This window comes from Camelina sativa, chromosome 4 (genome assembly GCF_000633955.1).
Source record: "Camelina sativa cultivar DH55 chromosome 4, Cs, whole genome shotgun sequence".
In the NCBI taxonomy this organism is placed as follows: domain Eukaryota; kingdom Viridiplantae; phylum Streptophyta; class Magnoliopsida; order Brassicales; family Brassicaceae; genus Camelina; species Camelina sativa.
In genome coordinates, this window is record NC_025688.1 from 6,105,079 (window position 1) to 6,116,114 (window position 11,036).

At 36.4% G+C, this 11,036-nt stretch overlaps 1 long non-coding RNA gene across 1 annotated transcript; it reads left to right on the plus strand.

The window, feature by feature from the left end:
- LOC104779937 lies at positions 3,780-10,347 on the plus strand. The gene is made up of 4 exons (XR_002037670.1): positions 3,780-3,930; positions 4,073-9,618; positions 9,770-9,824; positions 10,084-10,347. It is a non-coding gene; the product is annotated as an uncharacterized LOC104779937 (long non-coding RNA).

Consider the following 11,036-nt stretch of genomic DNA (forward strand, 5'->3'; position numbering starts at 1 on the left):
TATTGCTTTGTTTGTAATCTCTTACGAACCTACTATCCGATATTGTCGAATATATACCCTCTTACATAGCTACTATTCAATATTGATGTGTGTCTGATTTTGTAAGCAGCTATATTATGCAAAGTATGGGATTATATAAAGAGACTGAATTAGCGTATAGCCACAAATATTTATTTTTAAACACTATAAACTTCGAAAATAAATTGAAATACCTATCTCAGACAAGAAAAAGAAAAATTAAAAAAACAAATTAGTAAAAAAAAATATAATCTTGTGCTGTAGCACGGGTTATCCCCTAGTATATGAGTAATTCTGTTTATGTTAAAAAAAAATCAAATAAAATATAAAATTATAGTATTATCTTTAAAATTACGGTAAACACATAAAAAGAAAATTTTATGATTTTTATTAAAATTTTGTACATTAGTTATTGTAAANCAACATTGCTTTGTTACCAATAAATCACTATGGTATTTTAAGTGCTAATGTGATTGATTTGTTCTCAACTGAATTTTGTTAAAGAGAGATTTGACTGCTTAGTTTTTTTCTTTACTTTTACAGATTGTACTAAATTATTAATTTACTAATATAGAAATCTTCTATACTGTTAAATAAGGATCTCTTTCTACAGAGACATTGATGATGAATTAGACTTCTAAAAATCATAGTTTTTAATGGAGTATATGATGATGAAATCTACTTTGAAGTAGCAGCAGTTTCATCATGTATCTATAAATGTAAAAGACAATTTATACTAAGTCATATTTTTATTGCAGAAGTAATTTTAATCGTTGAAATAATTTATGGTACATGCGATTAGTAAAAACTTTAATTCAAGCAGACTGTATAATTGATATTAGTACATTATAAATATGAATTAATCAATTATGCTTTATAGTTTCAATTTTATAATTTAATTACATTTTCAAATTTAACCAATGCATGGATGGATTCAAGTCCAAAAAAAAAGATTTTTCATATTTTCAAAGTCTTTGCATTGATTCTATCAATTTCGAATTGACATTACGAAATTGACATAAATTGTTTACATAACCTCCAATCACTCTTCATATTCCTCTTGAAAATGTTGGTATATACTTGCCTATACCCGTTTTCTCACATGGTCAGTTATATGTAGCAATGTCAAGGGTTAAATCAAAGTCTGGATTGAAGATGTTGATAACAGATAGTGGGGGAAAACCTCAAACAAAGACAACCAATGTTGTTTTTAAAGAAGTTTTCCAAAATCTTCACTAGGAAATGGAATGGTAATTAATCCCTAAATTCTTGGTATATTATAATTTTGTTTGACTAATATATATGTTACTAACTCTATATTTATTCTAATTTGGTCTACAGATTAAATACAATAAATGGTTGAATGGGTTAAGGAAGGAATATGATACTTTCATGACTATATGAGTCATTTCTATTGTTACTAATCTTTTTTTTATTTTCTTATTGTTTACTTTGGATATTAAACATTCATAAACACAAATTATTATTATTGCTTTGAATCTTAGAACACAAACCAACAAAACTATAGTCCAATATTGCTTTGTTTGTAATCTCTTACGAACCTACTATCCGATATTGTCGAATATATACCCTCTTACATAGCTACTATTCAATATTGATGTGTGTCTGATTTTGTAAGCAGCTATATTATGCAAAGTATGGGATTATATAAAGAGACTGAATTAGCGTATAGCCACAAATATTTATTTTTAAACACTATAAACTTCGAAAATAAATTGAAATACCTATCTCAGACAAGAAAAAGAAAAATTAAAAAAACAAATTAGTAAAAAAAAATATAATCTTGTGCTGTAGCACGGGTTATCCCCTAGTATATGAGTAATTCTGTTTATGTTAAAAAAAAATCAAATAAAATATAAAATTATAGTATTATCTTTAAAATTACGGTAAACACATAAAAAGAAAATTTTATGATTTTTATTAAAATTTTGTACATTAGTTATTGTAAAACATCATAAACTCTTAATTTAAATGTCTAAATAACAAATATATATATATATATATATTTAATTTATATTTGACTTCAGAAATAATTGTTATATCCAAAATTAAGCGGAAAGTAATCGGAATAGACAAGTTATAATCAAATTAGACGGACATAATTGGATAATCGATGCTAGGCAGTGATTAGTCATTAATCGAGGCGAAGAGGGCGGGACTAGCAATTTTGCGGGGCGTAATTGGTGCTAGGCATAAATTTTCCAAACAGGGCATCCTTTTCCTTTTAACTTGTCAGGACAATAAATTTTTCCTCCTGCAGTTTCAAAATCTATTGAGCACAATAACAAAACATTTCATACCTCTCCAATGTGAAGGCTGATTGTTTAGCTCGTTCTTCTAGAATGCTATTGTCAGAAACGATTTTTGTAAACACCTTTCCTCTAGTTTGGGCAACCAATCTACGGATATTATTTTAATTAATATTAGGTTGAAAAAACAAAAGTCGCCTTATAAAAGCTAAAAATATTGCGTGATCTTTTTAGTTGAGTGGACCCCGTCCGTTCTGTAATGCATATGGCGGAAAAGAACAAAAGATAGGAGGAGGGATCTGTTTCAGCTTTATTTTTTTTCATTTTAAAAGATTTCACCCAACTGTTTTAAAAATTCACATAGTAATTTGATTTGATGTTTGAACTCTTATATTTTTTGTTCTCATGATAAATGGATATATATTACTCTAAAAAAAATAGGACGATGTTTCATAGTCATATTAAAAATAAATTAAAATAATTCCAAATATAATTGAGCACAATGTTTGATTTATTACACATTATAAATTTATAAATTTTATTAGTTTATTATGGTTCTTCATTTTAAAGAATTCAAGGTAAAATATCATTAACTATGTGCTACACATGTAAAACATCATTTTATTATTTTGTTAACATTATCAATATTAAAATTATATATATATATATAATTACGTCGATTAAATTAATATTATGTAAAAAAATATTATCTAGCGGTATGCCGGGGGTTAAATTATAAAATTAAAAATCAAAATACAAATATACAATCTTAAACAGTAAAGAAAGAAAGAAAAAAACTAACAAACAAATATAATCTTATTTTATTTTGAAGTAACAAGTAACTTGTCTTATAGGACAATTATTGGATTAGTCCCTAAAGTTACCTCTCTTATTCACCTCTTCTTAATTAACCCATCAAAATTTACCATGTAATTTAATCAAACAAATTAAATAATTAATATTATCTAAATAGATTATTTAAAACAAATCAGCATAACTTAATAAGATAAAAATATAAAACTCTAACCATTTTTTTACAAACCTCAACTGAAATATAATTTTATTTAATTATAAATCTAAATCCTAATCCTTATTTTAAATCCAAACCAACATATAATTTTGTTTAATAATAAAATCTAAATCCTAAACGCTAACCACTATTTTATAAATCAAAACTGACATATAATTTTCATTAATTACAAAATCTAAACTCTAACCCTCTTTTGTAAACTCAAATCTACATATAATTTAAAAATGTAAATTCTAACCTTTTTTTATAAATTCAATCCAACATATAATTTTCTTAATAAAAAATCTACAAATTTTGTTTCTTTAATCTTTAATTTGTTTTGTTTTTTGAATTTCGTTTTAATTTATTTTTTAAATAATATATGACATGGCATATTTTTCTTAGTTAGCTCCATATGACATGGAGTTTGAAATTGTTACGCACTATATCAGTTGGGTGAAGATAGTGACATGAGAGCATCGGATGCAACTTTATCCTTTAGCAATCACCTCGAAATAACTCTTTTCTTTTTTCTAGATGAAACTTTTTTGATCACAGGTTCAGATAGTACTTTGATACATACCATGCCAAGATCAAGATCGAAGTTGCTCTGTTGTGTTTCATCATAATAATGTAAAGATATTTTATATAAGATATGAATTATGAGTATATATCATAATCATGTATATTTAATTTGATTTTTAATCTACCAAAATATCTATCCTTATCCCATCCTAATAAAATATGTATCCTGTGCGCTTGATTCGGCCGAAAGAGAAGGAGAGGAGGAAGAGAGAGAGAGAGTATGATGATGCTGAGGCAAACCGCAAAAAAGGCTTATCTAGGGCTAAGGAATCCGACGGCGTCTCCACTAGGAGGAGGGGTTGGGCGTTGTTATAGTATTTGGGAGTTGGCACCTGGCACGTGTGAAGCAGAATGTAGCAGATAAGAAGGGATGAGTCACGTGTGAAGGGTGAGAACGGATGAGCTGTATGGAGCTGGAAAGGTCGGTTGCGGTTGAAGGATGTCAACATAACGGCAGTTAAATAAATGTTAACACTGTTAACGGCACTAGTAGTATAAGAGCATTGTTTAGCTCATCTTTATGCATATGAATATTTTGGGTTTGCAAAATACTTTCGAAAACTCTCTTTTCCTCATCGTTTAGCCAGTTTCTCTCTGTGAGATTCTTGCTGGTGAGATGACGATGCTGCGTTCTATTTGTTGAGTTATTAATTTCGTTAACACTGGTATCAGAGTTAGAGACTCCTTGGAAACAATGGCGGTGGAAACGAGATCTCAGCTTACTCGAGCTGACGAAGTGGTGGGTACGAGTAGATCGGTGATTCCGTTAGCTGAAGCGAGATTGAATGCTCTAGGATCTCAGATCGCACAGGTACTTGATCGAACTTCAGCTTTAGAAGTTGCGATTGTTGAACAAAATAAAAAAATTGACGCAAACATTGCCGATATGTTTGAAATGGCGAATATGACAGCAACCTGCGTCCAACGGAAAGGCCAATGGAAAACAAATCTGTGGGGGTGAGGCTCCGATAGTATCGGCAACACCAGAACATTTGGCGGAGAGATCTGATCGTGGTAGAAGTGATGGATCAGGATATCAAAGCAGAAGTGATGGATCAGGTTATCAAAACAGGGGAGATTGCTTGGGTTATCAAAACAGGGGAGATGGCTCGGGTTATCAGAACGGGGGTGATGGTGGGGGTTATCAGAATCATTACTCTGGACTAACTAGAGTTGGGAAGGTCGACTTTCCTCGATTTAATGGAGAACGCTTATCGGAGTGGTTTTTCAAGGTGGAGGATTTTTTCTCTCTGGATTTCACCCCTGGTGAGTTCAAGGTTAAGATGGCGGCGATGCATTTTGATGGTCATGCGGCAGCTTGGCATCAGTCTTTGGTTCAGACACCGTTGGGAAGGAATGTTTCGCGAGATTGGCCATCCTATAAATTGTTGTTGCAGGAACGCTTTGAGGATGTGTTGGATGACCCCATTGCAGAGCTTAAGCAGTTGCAGGAAACGAATGGTATTGTTGATTATCATCAACGGTTTGAGTTGATACGAAACAGGGTGACTCTTTCTGAAGATTATCTGATGAGAGCTTATCTAGCTGGCCTCAGGTTGGACACACAGATGCATATCCGCATGTTTCAACCCCAATCTGTTCGTCAATGCTTGGTTTTGGGAAGGTTGTATGAGAAGGCTCACCCAGTGCAGAAAGGAAGTGCAGGAGGGTGGTTGTCGTCTAAATCAAACTTTGCTACTCCAATGATGAAAAAACAGGCAACTGATAAGGAGAAGAAAGTAGTCCAGTCTTCTGACAATGATACTAGCGTGGTGGCACCTAAGAACAGGAGGTTCTTATCTCAAGAGGAAATGAGTGAGCGACGTGCCAAGGGGCTATGTTACATTTGTGATGAGAAATATACCCCTGACCACTACTTGAAGCATAAGAAGTCATAGGTTTATATGATAGAAGTGGAGGAAGAACCAGGAGAATGGGAGAATCCGGAAGTTCAGGTCACTGGTGAGGAAGACAGTGATACACCAAGGGTTTCAATCAGTGCAGTTTCAGGGATCACTGACTACAGGACTCTGAAAGTGAGAGGAGTACATAGCAAGAAGGTATTGTTCATCCTCTTAGACACCGGATCCACACATAATTTTATGGATCCCAGAACAGCTAAGGCGTTAGGAGTTGCAGTGCAGTCAGCGGGGTTTACCAATGTAACAGTTGCAGATGGGAGTACGCTTGGAGTTCAGGGCAGGGTAACACATTTTGACTGGTCGTTTCAGGGCACTCCTTTCAAAGACGATTTCATGTTGATTCCCTTAGGAGGGTGTGACATGGTGTTAGGAGTTCAATGGTTGGCCCCATTGGGAGATATGACATGGAACCTGCAGAAATTAGAAATGGGATTCTGGTGGAAAAGACAAAGAATCATGCTTCACGGGATCAAGCAAGGTGCGGTGAGAATGATAAAAGCTACCAAGTTTAATAAGGTCCAAGAGGAGTCGGCTCAAATCTCCATGATATGTGCCAATGAAGTTGGAACAGGAAGAAATGATGTTATTCGCCGTGGAAACTAGTCAGGATGAAAATGCCAACAACGCGTCTGTTTTGCAACTAAAGGAGACATTTTCTGACATCTTTAAGGAGCCAATAGTTCTACCTCCTTTCAGGAAGGAGCAGATCCGGTGAATCAAAGGCCCTATCGTTAAGATGAGATTGACAAGAATGTTCAAGAGTTATTGAAAGCAGGCACCATACGCGTCAGCTCAAGTCCGTTTTCTTCTCTGGTGGTGTTAGTGAAGAAGAAAGATGGAACTTGGCGACTTTGTGTGGATTATAGAGGACTAAATGGGTTAACCATTAAGAATAGGTTCCATATTCCTTTAATTGAGGACCTTATGGATGAGTTAGGAGGTTCTGCGGTCTTTTCGAAGATAGACTTGCGTGCAGGTTATCATCAAGTTCGAATGGAACCGGAGGATATCCATAAAATGGCATTCAAGACTCACAGTGGACACTTCGAATATCTAGTTATGCCTTTCGGCTTAACCAACGCTCCAGCGACGTTTCAAGGGTTGATGAATTCATTGTTCAAGGAGTTCTTGCGTAAGTTCGTCCTAATCTTTTTTGACGATATATTGGTATACAGTCTGAATATGGAAGATCATGTCAAACATCTCCAGCAAGTGTTTCACACTATGCGTTTGAACCAACTGTATGCCAAGGAGGGTAAGTGCGCTTTTGCAACAGCTAAAGTTGAGTATTTGGGGCATTTTATTGCTGCTGGTGGAGTGTCTACGGACCCTGCCAAGGTCAACGCTGTTGCAGAGTGGCCAGTACCAGTGAACTTGAAGCAACTGCGAGGGTTCTTAGGTCTTGCAGGGTATTACAGGCGTTTTGTCAAGAATTTTGGCACAATTGCTCGACCTTTGACTCTGCTCACTTAAAAAGACTCTTTTGTTTGGTCACCTGAGGCATTGGAGGCTTTCAACCATCTTAACCTGGCTTTGAGTCAGGCACATGTTCTTGCTCTGCCACGGTTTGACAAGCCTTTCTTGGTGGAAACAGATGCAAGCACGAAAGGGATTGGGGCAGTGCTTATGCAAGAGGGTCATCCTCTAGCTTTTATCAGTCGACACTTGAAGGGTAAACAGCTAAACCTATCTATCTATGAGAAAGAACTTTTGGTTGTGGTTTTTGCGGTTCAGAAGCAGCGACACTATCTACTCCCCAATCATTTTATCATAAAGACGGATCAACGAAGCCTCAAATATCTCCTGGAGCAACGTTTGAACACACCAATTCAACAACAGTGGCTCCCAAAGTTACTGGAATTCGACTATGAGATCCAATATCGACAAGGTAAAGATAATGTGGCAGCTGATGCTTTGTCCCGAGTTGAAGGAGCAGAGGTTCTTCATATGGCCATGTCGGTGTTAGAGTGTGATTTGATGAAAGACATTCAAGCTCATTATGACACAGATGTGGAGTTGAAACAACTCATTTCGGAGCTCTCTTCAAATCCAAACGCTAGGAAGCATTATTCGTGGGTACATTCAGTGTTGAGGAGGAAAAGTAAAATTGTTGTCCCTAATGATCTTCCACTCAGAAACTCTATTCTCCAATGGATGCATTGTTCAGGTTCTGGCTGACACTTTAGCAGAGACACAACGTATCAAAAGGTGAAAGGGTTGTTTTACTGGAGAGGAATGGTTGTGGATATCCAAACCTATATTCGAAGTTTTGTGGTATGTCAACTGTGCAAATACGACACAGCGGCGTACCCTGGCTTGCTCCAACCCCTAGATATTCCAGAAGCCATTTGGATTGACCTGTCAATGGACTTCATAGACGGTCTTCCGGAATCTGCAGGTAAAACAGTCATATTTGTGGTGGTCGACAGATTGACAAAGGCAGCTCACTTCATGGCTCTTTCTCATCCTTACACTGCTATGTCTGTGGCTCAAGCATTCCTTGACACTGTGTACAAGCTTCATGGATGCCCTCGCTCGATTGTAAGTGACAGAGATACTGTATTCCTCAGTATGTTTTGGCGGGAGTTGTTTGCAATGCAGGGAGTCGATTTGCACTTTTCCAGCGCCTACCATCCTTAGAGTGATGGTCAGACAGAAGTGGTAAATCGTTGTGTGGAAACTTATCTCTGATGTATGTGTAGTGATCGCCCTCACTTGTGGAGTCAGTGGTTGCCGTTGGCCAAGTTCTAGTATAATACCAATTTTCACACTGCAACACATTTGAGTCCGTTTGAGGCAGTTTATGGACAAGCTCATCCTCTCCACTTACCCTATCTTCCTGGAGAGTCCAAAGTGGCGACAGTAGCAAGAAGTTTGCAAGAATGTGAACAAATGCTCTTGATACTGAAATTTCATCTCTTAAGGGCTCAACACAGAATGAAACAAATAGCTGATGCTCATCGATCAGAGAGGGAGTTTGCTGTTGGAGATCTGGTTTTTGTGAAGTTACAACCATATCGTCAAGGCTCAATGGTGGTTCGTGCTAATCAGAAGTTAGCCCCCAAGTATTTTGGTCCATACAAGATTGTTGATCGATGTGGTAAGGTCGCTTACACACTGCTGCTTCCAGCGGGTTCACTCATTCATCCAGTGTTCCACTTTTCTCAACTCAAAGCAGCAATGGGTAATGTGCTCACATCGACTCGGCTACCTTCTGTGGTTGTGGATGTCCTTCTCAAAGAACCAGTGGCTATCTTGGATCGGAAAATGGTTAAGAGACAGGGTCGGGCAGCAACGATGGTATTGGTTCAATGGACTAACGAAACTGAAGCTGATGCAACGTGGGAGTATCTCTATGACTTGCAGAAGAAGTTTCCTGCTGTTGAACCTTGTGGGCAAGGTTCTTCCAACGGGGAAGCTTTGTTATAGTATTTGGGAGTTGGCACCTGGCACGTGTGAAGCAGAGTGTAGCATATAAGAAGGGACGAGTCACGTGTGAAGGGTGAGAAGGGTGAGCTGTATGGAGCTGGAAATGTCAGTTGCGGTTGAAGGATGTCAACATAACGGCAGTTAAATAAACGTTAACACTGTTAACGGCACTAGTAGTATAAGAGCATTGTTTAGCTCATCTTTATGCATATGAATATTTTGGGTTTGTAAAATACTTTCGAGAACTCTCTTTTCCTCATCGTTTAGCCGGTTTCTCTCTGTGAGATTCTTGCTGGTGAGATTAAGGTCGACGATTCCGGTCAAATCATTGACACTAGATTCAAGACCTTTGGTTGTGGCTCCGCTATTGCCTCTTCTTCCGTCGGTATGTCTTATTGACCAGCATCGATTTTTAGCCCTAGTACTAGTACTTGGTATCAGGGTTTTCGATTAGCTGTATAAGTTCCTTCTATCACGAATTTTTTAACAGTGGTCAGGAAGAAATTTTCTCAGAGTCTTTGTTGGTTTGGTTTCAGCTTCCGAATGGATCAAGGGCAAAACGGTAGAGGATGTTTTGACTATCAAGAACGCGTAAGTCCCCTGCTAAAATTTATACCATTTTCTATTCATGTCTCTTAGACATTAACAAAGATCTACCACCAGCTCGGTATTAGTTTTAGGTAGATTGAATGAATGTTTTTAATTAAGGTGAATGGATGAGTCAATAATATCCCAGGTCTGGTGATATGATTGGTTAGGTAGGTTGAATGTTTTAAGGTGATAGAATTTTGATGGACGAGTCAAATGTTTTGGAACTCTCTCACTCACTTGCTGTAAATTTTTTTGTCAGGCAAATCGCAAAGCATCTTCGGTTGCCACCCGTCAAGCTACATTGCAGTATGCTTGCAGAAGACGCCATCAAGTCCGCAGTCAATAACTACAAGGAGAAGCAAGCAAAGGCTAATGGTGGTGTCGCAGGAGACACCGTCAAGGCCTGATTTCACTATTATATTCCGCACTGTGCTGCTTATGAAACCTACAAGGAGTGGTGTGTTTTAGTTCTTGAAGGTTTTAATTTCTACTGTTTAATTAGTATGTGCTTTGAATAAAATTAGCTGATGAATAAAATGACACCATAGACCCTCTTTACCACACTACCACAACGAACACACTTAGAGATTGAGAGAGAGAGATAAAAATAGAAATAATGAGTCTCCGACGCCTTTTCTCGAGTGGTAGTAAATCTTCATCTTCTCGTGCTCCGCCGGTTGTAGCAGCGGGAATGACCGACCAGGAGGCCGCCCATGTTGACAATCTTGATGCTTACGATCCCAAGGAGGATCATCCCCTTCATCCTTACTACAAAAGGCTACAACTCTGCCAAAAAACACATCCTCGAGAGGACTTTCTTCCAAGGTGTCGCAGCAGAAAGTGAGATTAAAGATTTGGTTGCTAATCTCTTACCAACCATCCAGATGGCTGATACTTCCGACGATAAGAAGAAAGAATTGATGGAGAACTTAAATTAACACACTTGAGCAAATAAATTACATGAACTAAATTAACCAATCCCTCACTTTGTCAAGTATAGACTGTATAGTGGTAGGTTGGTCGTAAAAAAATTTATAATATAATAATAAAAATTACTGTTTATTAAAAAAATTATTTTGTTTGAGATAATATTTATTTTTAATTGTTATAAATAAATCTATTAGTCTATTTGAATAATAATTATTTTAAAATATTATAGTATTTTATTTTTTTACGTATTATTATAGTTTTATATTGTTTATTTGTTGTATT